The 14,409-nt window shown below is 37.3% G+C and overlaps 1 long non-coding RNA gene across 2 annotated transcripts in view; it reads left to right on the plus strand.

Annotated features, from left to right (window-relative positions):
- The first annotated feature begins 3,025 nt into the window (after positions 1–3,025).
- LOC145297561 (uncharacterized) overlaps positions 3,026–14,409 on the plus strand; it is a 259,038-nt gene continuing 247,654 nt past the window's right edge. Inside the window, exon 1 of one of the 2 annotated variants that reach the window (XR_013870270.1) lies at positions 3,026–4,204. This is a non-coding gene — a long non-coding RNA (uncharacterized LOC145297561). The remainder of the gene's footprint in view (positions 4,205–14,409) is intronic. The other variant, XR_013870271.1, reaches the window with a different exon arrangement.

Consider the following 14,409-nt stretch of genomic DNA (forward strand, 5'->3'; position numbering starts at 1 on the left):
TAAATATTAGGAACAATAGAGGTCCAAGGATAGACCCCTGAGGCACTCCCGCATTTATATTCATCATTCACCAACTTTCTCTTCCCTGAGTGATTCGCAATATAATGACCACATCTACCATTCTATCTGTCCACTCCTTACACCGTGTTAGGGAAGTATTCAATTGTGTTCCCTAAAGTTGATCATCACAACTAGCTTCACTCATGCTGGACAGAATATCCGCTTCTTCTGCTATGTCGGAAAACTTTTTTCCAAAGTCAGTAACTGCAACCGGTCTACAACACCCATAGCTTGTGGAAAACCCCGGATTTCCATTCATGAAGCACCCAGTCTTTGCTTCACGTTGATTCTACTCGAGATCAAAAGAAATCACAAAACGAAAAAAAAAAATTTAAATCACTCCTCGAAACTAATAAAATAAATAACCGCCTATGTCTACCCTTCTCTAAATTCTAATTTTACATGCTGGTCATATGTTAGGAAAATTCAATGCAATCTTAATTTAGTCTTCTGTTTTTTTTTTCTTGAGTAACATCATCTTATCATTTTAAAAAATTGTTAATTATTTAAATAAATCACACAAGGCAAAGATCACTATTATTAAAGGCCAAACCTTTTCAGACCAAGGGCCAATACAGATAAATTGACTACTAAATGATAATGAATACTAATAGAAGGCTGAAAATCTCCAGATACAACAACTCAAAACAACAGCATACCCAGAAAACAGCAATTCTTTCCCCTTTGTCAGAAACATTGCTTATGGGGAAAAAAGGACAAAAGAGCAAAATCAAGGGGAATGAGAATTATGAGATTACTGAAAGTAAATCTAAGGTTCACTTTCTATTCTTCTACAGTATAAACTAGCCTGGGTGCTCGGCATTGCCCGAGTGTTTGAAGGTGTGTGTTGAGCAAGAAAAAAAAAAAAAAAGTAGTAGTAGGCAGGCAGGTTCGAACCTGTGACGCAAAAGTGGAAAAGAAAATGAAAGAAAATCTGACGTCTTACCTCTACTTCATGTCGCGACCAGAAGTTCAGAATGTTAAAATTAGGCAAAGTCAATCCAACCAATATAATGACTTGCAAAAATGGCTCGCAAAAAATCGCCCCGTCCTTGTACAAAACTGCACAGTTGAAGGTGAAGGAATTAATGTTTTTTACCAATTTTTCGATACTTATCGTCCGAGACGCCGAGTTTCAAAATGATACTGATCTCGTTAAAATCCATTGCCTCTGTCGAAAGTTTTAGGCATACATACATATATACATTTAAACAGAAAGGTGAGATTTCCATTATAGATGGCTGTTTGCTTCCACAAAACTTATTATTTCTTTGACAGCTCTTGGTTTTAGTGCAGCTGAGTGTCTACACGCCAGTGGTGTGTAGAGATTTGTTGATGCCTTGATGATGCCTTGATGATGCCCGAGTCCAACTACTTGGTTTTATGTTCCAAAGACTCAAGTATAAGTCTTAGTACTGAGAAAGGGAGATAGTTTGAATATGATTAGATGCTCCTCGTAATTTTGGTACTCAATGTGGCTTCATAAGGGAAGAGAGATGGAGAAAAAATATTTGTTATCACACGCCGTAGTATGACTGCAACAACTGTCAAGACGACTGGACAATAAATATAAACCGAATGTTTCCATCTGCATAACTCAACATGGAAAATACCGTTGATACAACCCAACACAGTACCAAATTCTTCCATTGACACAACTCGACACAGTCCATCTGAATGATCTGGCATGGTCCCAAACCATTCCATCCACATGACCCGACATGATCCGGAATAACTCCATCAAAACGACCTGACACGATCCCAAACAACTCCATTGAAACGACCCAGTACCATAGCAACCTCGGCAGTTTCTCATTTTTTATGGTGCTTGGACAAACTCATTTTCGCTGTAGGTAGGCCCGACTAAGACCTTGACACACCATTCTTGAGTGCTTCCGCCCATGCTCGTCACATCCTGTGGTCACCACATCATCCTAATCCTATTTTTGTTCATCACTGCCACATATCCACTTCATCAGACAAGTCCAGTTCTACCCTAGTCCATGCCTAGCAGATCGTCCAAATTTACACGATATTAATAACAGGTAAGAAAGCAGATCAATTCTGATTCTAAGCGAACCAAACCTGACTCAAACAATGTATCAATCCTATTGATTTTTCACCACTAAAAATATCTTGAGACACTGCCATACATATTCTACATTCATTACGTCAAAATGAATAAATTAAAATGATTAAATAAAATGGAGCTATGTGGTTGCTAGAAGTGTTTGTCTTTTTACGTTATTGTAAACATACTTTACTCTTTGTGTTTGTCGAGCTTACATCAGAACGGAGTAAATATTATCTGCAGCAAAGCAAGACATGACGTCAGTTTATTATGGCTAATCCAGTTCCACTAAATAGGGGGAACTGGATTGGTGCAAAATTTGTCCTGACCGGACTCATAGGCTTATCTCCTCTAAGGATGCCTTAGGCAAAAAACGTTCCGTCCTCCTCTTCCAAATAAGGAGCTAATGCCTGGAACTGGACACAATCATACTTCATTCTGATTCAAGTATTATGTTGTTTAGTTTCAGACGTATATTCTCCCAGGTATGACCTCCTTCTTCAGGTACTGGTCTGTTATCCGTGGCCTACTCTGAAGAATACTAACGCATTTGTACCAATTCAGAATGACACCTTTTTTTTAGTGTGTGTGTAGGTGAGGGGGGGGCTGGAATCGCCCTACATTAAAGCGATCTGTGTCTTTATTTACTCCCCCCCCCCCCAACGAGGACTGAGTTAGACACAAAGTCGATTTTTTTATATGGGAAAAATCAAGCTCCCTCAAAAGGGCACTCTAGATTGGGACAAAAATAAGAATTGTTTCAGTTCAAAAGGATCTCTCTCTTTCTATTGACCGATGACATATACTACACTTTGATCCCAGATTGAAAGTTGAGAACAAAAGGAAGGGTTAATATTACCCTGTACACCGGTTACGTCACTTCCGACTTACGGTGCAAAGTCAGTCACTCACTCAGTCCTCTTATGTGAGTCGTTCTTATTCTCACCCGTTTGGAAAGAAAGAAAGGAAAAAAAAAAAAGCGACATGGGTAAATGACAAGAAAAAAAAGAAAAGAACACGCAACAAAAACAAATGAATTACAGAATGTTTACTATTTTCTTTCTGACTTGATTTGAACGACTGAGTGACTTATTTTTGTTATTAATAAGTACAATTTAATTACTGCCCCCTCTTCCACTTATTTTCTGTCTAACAAACAAAAAAGCTCTACTAAACAGCGACCTGACACACACACAAAAAAACTAACTAAAATGCAGAAAAAATAAATTCACTTTTAAAAAATATATTTATTTCCCAAGTCAATTTCTTTTTTAATCAATATTAAAAACCGATTCGTAATAGTAGCAGTATACAAAAACAGCTGATACGATATATTAGTACTACTATATTAGTATTGCTACTCCTGCTACACTGCAGAGTGCAGTTCTCAATTATTTTTATTTCAAAATTTATTTTGTATATTTACGTATTAAAAAAAAAAAAATTATTTACATTACCGAAGCCCTTTTTAATTGTCAAATAGCTTATAAAAGAAGAAAGAAAAATAAACTCAAACATTTATTTTGAAAACCATTGATTTAATTCTTTTTTTTTTTTTTTTTCTTATCCCACATCCGAGAGACATGGGAATGATAAACCAACCCCATGAAATTAAATGCCTTATTGAATGTTACGAAAAACATACCATTTCTGTGTGATATTTTTTAAATTCTGAAGCTTTTTAAAACTTTAATATTAAGAAAAAAAAATCCCTCTTTCAATCGTGTGGCCTTGCAAATTCAATTATTTTTTTCACTCAAATTTAAAAAAACACGGACACCTATTGCCTTTCAATATTCATTGATGTGTATTACCTGATTTTACATTTTAAAATTTCTTTTTATATGAACAAATTTCCGAAAAAGACGACAAAGAATTTATTTATTGCCTTAAGTTTTATTTTAGACACAACAGCACCGAAGCCTTAGTGCTATTCGCATTTCAATGTGGCCTTAAAACATTACAAATATAAAACCACGTGTTTCAAATTAAAACTGAAAAGAATAACACGACCTAAGCAAGGACTACTACACCGGTGGAATGAAGTTAAGGATTAAAGAACGTAAAATAAGGGTAAGTATAATCTTAAAAAAAAAAAAAAAAAAAAAAAATTGTTTTGGAACTTATGCAGAAAAGGTACCGTGCTGAAATAATGACGTTATTATTTAGAAACCTATTCTTAACATTGGGGGGGGGGGGTTAGTTTGTAACTATTTTGTACTTTCACCTAACAATTTAACAAACAAAAAATACCGTAAAAAAAAAAAAAAAAAAAAAGCACGGTACCTTCTCTGCATAAACACCGACACCGTTGTTTTAAATATCTTTATTGCTTGGCCTTTTGGTCAAGATCAAAGTGTAGTATCTGATCTTCAGATGCTGCAGTGCTGCACTTCCATTTCTTGTTCTCTTTCGGTGGAGGAGAAATCCTTCACGACTGAGACAATTTTTATTTTTGTACCTTTTCTCCACGTTAAAAAACGACCCTGGTGTCTAACTCTGTCCCGTGGGGAGGCATAGTAAATAGGTACAATGCCTTCCCACGGGAAAGAGTTAGACACCAGGGTCGTGTTTAAATGTGGAGAAAAAGAACAAAAAATTAAAATTGTCTTCGTCGTGAAGGATTTCTCCTCCACTAACAGAGAACAAGAAATTGAAGTGTAGCATCTGAAGAACAGATACTACACTTTGACCCAAAGGCCAAGTATGTGTAGGTTTTAAATATCTTTATTGGTTGGTTCCCATTTTTTGTCATAGAAATCAGAGTGGAATGAATTTCGGAATTATTTCTAAATAACTTATCGTTTTTATCCAAACCATGTTGTAGTAAAAATTAAAAGGTTCGTCCGTCTTTTTTTTTTTTTTTTTTTTTTTAGATCCTTCGTCAGCTGATAGTTGTGCTCACAATGGAAAAGCAGCTGACGGAGAATGTAAACAAAAACGAGCAGAACTTAATTTTAACTAATTAAAAAAATAAAATTAAAACCCTGAAAAAAAAAATGCCAGAAAACATATAGTCGCCATCTATATAAACCAATCTAGAGCGAATCTAGCTAAGGAAGGGAGATAATTAAAGTTGTTATTTTTTTTTTTTTTTTTTTAATTAAAGATCTTATAAAAGTCTATATCAAGAGTCGGCAACCTCCGGCTCGCGAGCCTGATGACCAGTGACTGAATATTTTTTCATTATTAAGCGCCGACTCTATTTTTTTTAACATGAAAGACAAGGCTTTCGAATTGAACAAAAAAACCGCTGTTATCGTCCTCTGATTCATCCAACCGAATTTAAATACTATGACCGCAAAAACACGATCAAAACTCAACCACTTCCATTTCTGCAGTAAAAAAATAAAAAAAAATAACATAAACGAAAACTGAGAGACGTTTCGACCAACCGGCCGCGGCCGACAACAGATATTAGGCGGAGACAGCTTCAAAAAGATATCAATGTTGTTTCACTTTGAAGTATTGGTCGTTCCTCAAATTAAACTTGTTTTTATTATGTTTTTTTTTCAATTTCAGATTTCCTTTTGTTTTTCTGATTTCTCAATCTTTGTTTTCATTATGATTTTAAATATTTAAATTGACAGTGGTCGTCTTTTCGTCTTCACATGTAATTTTCTTTAATTTTTTCATTATTAGCCTTTGTCCGACTCACAACTCCTCATTATAACACTATTCAGTCCGCAGAGTGTACTGTAATGAGTTGACTTTAGGACCAATCTGTTACGTATAACCAAGCCTCCACCACTCCTCTCCCTAGTCCTCTCCTACAAAAAGAGGAGGACTTCTTATTGTAAAATGGCCGCTCAATAAAGAAAGCTGTGATCGCACATATCTCTGTGTCGTCTTCATTTTGATACTAACCCATGAACATAACATGGTGGCAACACATTTACAGAATTCGGACCATCCAAGAAGAATGACAGATCATCAAAGTGAAAGTGCACTGGGGAGTGGGGAGCCACTCTAAGACAGTCAATGTGCACTGCTTGTCCAATCTGCAAGGGTGTTTATTCCGAAAGCTGTTCTTAACATGGGGAGGTTACAGGTGTTTATTCCAAAAAGCATTTTCTTATTTTCAACCTCCCTGTAATCAACTTCTCTTCGGGTGGTCTCCCAGTGCACTTTCACCATAACGTGTAAACTGTATTCCTTTCAGTTTTAACTTCTGTTATGTTTTTTTTTTATTACTCTGTCACTCCCACGTGGATATACTAATGGCATACCCTCACCTCACCTCATGGTTCCTGCTGATCTATACAGTTTATTAATATTATCATTGTTATTGTTATCAAGTTGCTGTCGCAAGTGATTCTTGCCTAAACCTTTTTTTTTTTTTTCATCTCTGCATTAATTTCCAAAAGAGAACATGTCTATCTCATGGCAATTTCTGCCAAAGAGAATATGACTACTGTAACTAATGCTGTCTCCTTGACCGGTGATATGTCCAGCTTAGAGATCAAGGCCCCAGAACGACTCATATTTAGTAGGAATAATGCAGACTCCAAGAAAATATTGCATAAACAATTGTCCAACTATTCGTTATTGGCAGGTCTGGAACATAAACCACAAGAAATTCCAGTTGCTATACTTGAGAATTGCCTGGGCAATGATGCCATGAAAATATATCAGGGCATGCAATTTGACACCCGGGAGACTGAGTGTATTGTGGAGGACATATTACAAGTACTAGAGGAGTATTCTGTTGGAATTTTCAAATTTTATGAGAGATTTGCGTTCTGTCAGAGGAAACGTCGAGAGAGAGAGGTCTTTCACAAGTTCTACAATGATCTAAGAGTACTGTCAAAGATGTGCAATTTCTGCAGGTCCACATTGTAGGAGGTGTCCGTGACCAAGTAACCAAGCAGGATTTGCTAAAAATACAGAACCTTAGTCTACAGAAGAGTGTAGACATATGCAGAGAAGCTGAAATGGCCTCAACCTACAGTCAAGGAATAGGACTAGATACAGCCCAGGTGATGAAGGTACGTGAAACCAATCTCCAAAAGAGAATGCCTATTTTTTGGCTACACACACACACACACACATGCCAAAACGCAGCAGATAGCCAGCCCATGGCAAGCTGTGTCATGCATGCAACTCGAAGGAACACTTCGAGTCCAAGTGTCCCAACAAAGGCAGAACGACATGAAAACAGAGATGCAACACATAAACGAATGAAAGCAAGAAGCGTTCTGCACCTCCACCATCAACTAGACACATCATCATCAGAGGAGGATGAAGAATACATCTACAAGGTGAATGAGATAAAACCCCCAAAGACAAAACAGGCCAAATGCCTTATGCTGCTGAATAAAAAAGAAGTTGTTTTCCAGATTGACACAAGAGCATCTATTAATACTCTCCCTGAAAAGTTTGCCAAGAGACAGAAACCCTATAAAGGGGTCTTATCAATGTGGAATAAATCTCTGATGAAACGACTTGGTGTATGCTGAAGAAAAAAAAAAAAAAAAAAAAAAAACACAACAAACCTACTTAATACAATTTGTAATATTCAAAGATGAAGATGACTGCCAACCACTGCTTGGCCTGCGGGTGAGCATAAAAATGGGCCTTGTGGAGATAAAACAGAAGAATTTCTACCGTGTCGCAGCAGTCAACATAGACAAGAACTATAAGGTGTTGTTTGATGATCAACTCTGCAAACTGCCAGGTGTTGCTACTCTCCAGCTCAAGCCAGATGCTATACCATTTGTAATGTATAATCGGAGAATACCTATAGCCATACGTTCTAAACTGAAAAAGGAGTTGAGTCAACTAACCAAATTAGAAGTAATTAAACCAGTAGAGAAACCTACTCTGTAGGTTAGCCAACTTGTCATCACAAGAAAGAAAAATAGGAAAATGAGAATATGCCTGGATCCTCACGGACTCAACAAAGCTCTTATGCGAGAGCACTATACCACTATACAATACTGATTCTCGAGGATATCCTTCATGACATGAGAGATGCAAAAATATTCACAAAAGTTGAGCGCGATGCATCCAGTGACCTGACCACCTTTCATTTCAGACATGCTTTGGCCCATATTGTTGGCATCAGTTACCATTTGGCCTGAACACTTCAGCAGAGATATTCCAAAGAAAGCTGAATGAATAATTTTAAAACATTTAGGAACTTGTCATTATTGTAGATGATCTGGTAATTTATGGGCAAGACCAAGAAGAACATGACAGGCAGCTCTACAAACTACTTCAAAAATGCCAACTAATAGAAGTAAAACTTAACCCAGAAAAACTAGAGACCGGACTAAATGCGATCACTTTCATGAGAAGATGGTGTTGGAGTCGACCCAGAAAAAGTGAGGACTATCACTCGGATGCCAGGACCAGGAAACATTGGAGCCTTCCACAGATTCCTAGACATGACAAACTACATAGGGAAATTATTCCAAATCTTGCAACACTGACAAAACCCCTCCAGAACCTGATCAAAAAAGATGTTCCATGGACATGGTCAAATTCCCAACAAGCAGCTTTTAACACTGTAAAAGAAATAATCACAAACTCCCCCATCCTTACATACTATGATCCCCACAAGGAACTGACTCTCAAGAATGATGTATGTATGGGTTGGGAGCAGCGCTAATACAGATTGATAATCCAGTTGCATCAGCAAGTAGATCCTTATCAGATGCTGAACAAAGATATGCACAGATTGAGAAGGAGATGCTGGCAGTTATATATGGCCTAGAAAAATTTCATCACTATACCCACGGAAGAGAAGTGGTAGTTTTGACTGACCACAAGCCCCTCGTCTCAATCAGCAAAAATCCCCAATCAAAGGCATCAAAACAACTACAAAACCTCTTGCTACAGGATCAGCAATACAACTACACACTCCAATATAAGCCAGGGAAAGATATCCTATTGGCAGATACATTGTCATGAGCACCAACAAACAAGCCAGAGTTGGAAGAAATAATATTGGTAAATCATCTGACAATGCAACCGATACAAGACCACAGGCTTGCAGAGATTCGCCAAAAGACAGTTGAGGACTCCAACATGTGAGCACTGGCAGAAGTAATCGCTAAAGGGCGGCTGAATGATAAAGAAGGCCTATCTAACGCTATCAAACTGTTCTTTGATTACACAGATGAACTTACTGTACAAGATGGTCTAATACAGCAAGGACAGAGAATACTCATACCACATGCTATGTGAACCGAGATTTCTTTGAAATTGGCAAACTGGATACACTCATATCATATGATTGAGTGCATGAAAGCGCATTTCGCACGCCATGGTATTCCAGAAGTACTAACATCCGACAATGGTCCTCCATTTTTGTCACATTTAGAAAATTTGCAACGAAATGGCTGTTTTTAAACATGAAACAATATCACTAGGCAACAGCCAATCAAATGATGTTGCCAAAGCAGCAGTAAAAATCACCAAACTCCTCTTTCGCAAATGCAAAGTATTAGGAGAGGATCCATTCTTAGAGCTGTTGAATCTACACAATGCGCTAACCGAAGGACTAAGCACCAGCCCAGCACAAAGACTCTTTGGTAGAAGACAAAGTATACAGTGACAGTTGTTGAATTAAAACTTAACCCTTCTACTCACACTCAACTGATGAAGCATGGAAAAAATAGGAGAGGAGGCTTAGACACAATGAGTCGGGGAAAGAGCTGAAAGGCCTCAACGTTAATGACAATGTTCGAGTCCAGCCATCCAATTTCTACGCTAGAGAATGGAGGGAAGCAACAGTCCGAAAACAAATGACTGGAAGGTCCTATGAAGTAGAAGCAAGAGACAGACAAGTATAAAGCAGAAACAGGTGATTCCTGTGCAAAATGCCGCATCAAAGCACTCCTTCCCAGGACACCATCAAACTACACACTTACTTGATGCTCACCCTCAGTCCTAAATACAGCCTGACGAACCTATACTGCAAAGAGAAAGGATTGCATAGGAAAACGAGTCAGTTGAAGAAGGCATTTATGAAAGGAATGACGGCCAACAGCTGACTACGTGTTCAGGATGAATTATTCAAAAACCTAATGAACAATCCGCCCTCCCCCATGTTGCCATTCAAAACCCTGTCCTTACCCCTTCTACCTAAGAAGAAAACAAAATGAGCAAACCCCCCCACCACTGCCCTCCTTATCCCTCTCTACATAACTCTTCTATAAAAAGAGGAGGACCTCTTATTATAAAATGACTGCTCAATAAAGCTGCGATCGCACTTAGTTCTGGGTCGTCTTCATTCTAATACTAACCCATGAACGTAACACAATCTGAAGGAAGAGTGGTAATTCTTAATCTTAAACTGTACACAATATATTATAGAAAGAATGTCCTTTTCTCCTCTTTGATGAAAACTAATTTTTGTTAGGTGTTTTTTAATTTTAGATTTCCTTTTGTTTTTCTGATTGCTTAATGTTTATTTTCATTATGATTTTAAATCTTTAGATTGACAGTGGTCGGTATGTGTGATTTTCCTTGATTTTTCATTAATGGCCTTTCTTTGGCCCGTGACCCTTCAATAACAAGATCCGGCCCATGGAGTCAAATGAGTTGCTGACTCCCGGTCTACATTATTGGCACTGCAAAACCGGATAAGGGATCTATACAATTGGTGCCCTTCATTAATCCAACCACTAAACCTGATTTCGAGTGGCAGAAAGCTCCTTTAATTAGATAGTTATGAAAATGATTTAACGTCCTTGGATTTGTTTAAGTGGTTTTGTAATTAAAATATTGTTTAAATAATATGAAAAATGTTTCAGAGTTTGCCAAAACTTTTTTCCTCTAAATAATTTACATTACTAATATAAAAATTAACTTAAAAAAAAAAAATTGTGTTTGCCAAGTGGACACTTTCTATTTCATGGACTTATTTACTAAAATGGAGATGAAAGGTTAAAAAAAGAATAATCGACAAAATCGATATATTCTAAATAATAGATTTGTTGATTTTAAATCTTTCATTATCACCATAAAGAATTAAAAAAAAAAATGTATGAATAAGGATAAATAAATAAGAAAATAAAAAACGTCTACGTTTTAAAATACTTGTGCAAATTTAGAAAGCCATTCTTAACATGGGGAAGAGCTGCTTTACTAATTCTTCCCTTCTCACAAATAGAACTCTCCTAAAATGGAAATAAAAAAATGTTAAAATGCACAACTGCCAAAAAGTACTTGTGCAGTTTACGTATCATGGTGAAATTATAATGTTACTATTTATAAAGCCATTCTTAACATGGAGTTGGGGCTTTAACTATTTTGTACTTTCAACTAACAATTCAATACCCAAGTTTTATGCCCTTGATGGGAATTCACTATTTTTACATGGAGCAACTGTTCCAGGTATTGGTAGAACTGTTATAGCTGATATATGAATAAAGGTACACACATACGTCATAAGTTAATATTAAATATCTGTCTCTTGTCGTCATTTCTGTACATATAGTGCTCTATCTTAATTATATATGGTGTCATAGGTGGGATTAAAATAAATTAAAAAAAAAAAAAAAATAAGATAAAATAAAACGGGAATAAAACAACCCCTGCCAAGTCCAGAATGGAAAAAGATGTGCAGCAAAGTCAGCAGACGCACATGACAATACCAACTGAAAATGCCTAACGCATGAAATGACAATACCAACTGAAAATGCCTAACGCACACGAAATCGACCAAAATCGACCCAGTGCATGATGCAGATTCAGGAACAACAGCTTGCCATGCAAGAATAAATGGCATACCTTATGGCACTTTTATTGTCTGCTAAGTAACATGCACTTACACTGTTGTTGCACCACTAACACATGAGGTCCAAGTGCTTAATTATGGAACCATATTCATCAGATAATAAATGGATTATATTAAAAAATACATGGTTTCACTACAAAGAGATGACATAGCTCCCAACTATACAGAAACCTGTAACGAACTGCAGTCCACATGTAGTTTGTCTTTTAACAAAATGCTGTTTAATTTTATTGATCCAGATGCCCTAAATGATGTCACAGAGGAACAACTGCTAGGATGCATTAAATCCACTGCAGTAAAATCCATTCACCCTGAGGTATACCATCAACAATTCTTTGTGATGAAGCAATAAAGTGATGGGGAAACTATCACATCCTTCATTTCTCGATTGAAGTCACAAGCAATGCTCTACGCCTTCGAAAGATAATGTGGTTGCAGCAACTAACAAAGTACAACCTTATTCTCTGAGGATGTGATTAAATCTGAGATCATTGTCGGCTTATGGGACACTTCCCACTAAAGTAAAATTTTGACAGAGATTAATTCTCTGCCAACTCTAAATGACTTGACTGAACGCCTGTTAACTCTCGTATCTACTGACAGAGACCCCACAAATTGCCCCAATCGAATCCACATTGTCGCAAAAATTTCCACCACAAAATAAAACTAAGATGTGGGATGACAACAAATGTAAAAGTTGTGGTCACAAAGCACACCCAAAAGGTTGCAGGCAATGCCCCACTTGGGATAAATCATGTCACAAGTGCAGAAGAGAAAATCACTTCTCAAATACATGCCGCAGCATAGCATTAACTAATGTCATAATGGACGATGACCCTAACAATGACCAGGATGATGACACCTCCTTCATATCAACTATGAGTATGCAGCCCAAATGACTAAAGGGAGAAGGAGGAATTCCACATGGTGCTGGACAAACAATCCAGTTCACACCAAGCTAACCAGAATCACCCCATTCATTAATACTAAAGCGACATTAAATATGGTTGTCCACAAGTGCCTTGGACATTTGATATGTACAGATGAGAAACCATGAACCACCCACTTAGCTGCCATGGCAGATACAGGGGCACAAACAAGTAAAGTTGAAAAGGATATAATAAATGATCTTAGGTGCACTTCCAAGCATCTATTGCACATTAGCCATCTATTACGTGCCATAAATGGCTACAACCTGCCCATCATAGGAGCCCTATCTGTCACTTAGTGATGTGACATGCTCAGAGATAATTTGCAGCTGCTCCAGAATTAAGGGCCTATACATATCACAGATGGTCATATAAAAAATTGAGGATTATCAATAACAACTTTCCGTTGCAACTTAGGAATCAAGTAGCTACAACAAAAGTAGACCGTAAACCAACTGACAGTACATTAGCCCGTGTGGATGCTTATACAGATCACTCTGTCTACTACTACCAGCCAAGCTGGAAATTCCCTGCTACATCCAATTATCATGACAGCCTAAAAAATTAGATCAAGTGTTACTTTGCCAACAGCGCGTTCAACACACGCACACACCAAAAGTGGCATAACGGAAAAATCACTCACCACTACATTCTTGAACAAGTATCAACCTAGAATTGTTCACAAACTGATTTCAGCCCTGCATTACTGGAAAGAAGCTGTCTAATCCCAGGTCGACACTGATGTTGCATTAAACAGCTGGGACACTAACAACATGCTAATGATCACAGTTTCCCAAAAAGACAGCAGTCCACGTAAAACAGTGAATCTGCAGAATTTGAATGCAGCCACAAGACAGGAGACACACCACACATCTTCTCCATTCAACCACGTCAATACAATACCTTCAGGAAAAGAGAAAACTGTTCTCGGTGCCTGAAACAGATATCACAGTATTCTCCTTGCTGAGAAAGTTGGGGACATTTCCACTTTCATCACAGAATGAGGCAGATACCGGTATTTGTGAGCTCCTCTAAGTTTCCAAGCATCCAATAATGAAGAGATTCGACACCATTACAGAAAGCTTCCCGCATGTGATCCGTTGTATGGGCAATTCCATTTTATGGAATGATGATATAGCACTATCTTTTTGGCACCCCATTAGATATATCATGCTTTGTGCTGAAAATCGTATTCAACCCAGATAACTTCTATTTTGCAAAAAACAATGTGGAGTTTGCTGGTTTTGACATCAGCCTAACTGGGTATAGACCATCTCTAAGATTGGTTGAGGGCACCAGAGACTTCTCATCTCCAGTAAATATTGCAGGAGTTAGATTTTTCTTTGGTCTGATTAATCAGGTATCAAATGCATTTGCCCCAGGCACCCTCATGTCACCTTTCAGGAAACTGCTTAAATCTAACAGCAGGTTTTACTAGAAAAAAAAAAAAAAATACTGCGAAAAATGAATTTAACTTATAAACCCAATCTAAAAAAAATTTTTTTTAATGAGGTATGCAGAGAAGTTATCGTGCTATATATATTTTTATTTTTTTCATTTTTTAGTAGTATATACAAATTTTACAACTTTTTTTTATCAAA

Source organism: Euprymna scolopes, chromosome 18 (genome assembly GCF_053919585.1).
Source record: "Euprymna scolopes isolate OS-2025 chromosome 18, ASM5391958v1, whole genome shotgun sequence".
Lineage (NCBI taxonomy): Eukaryota > Metazoa > Mollusca > Cephalopoda > Sepiida > Sepiolidae > Euprymna > Euprymna scolopes.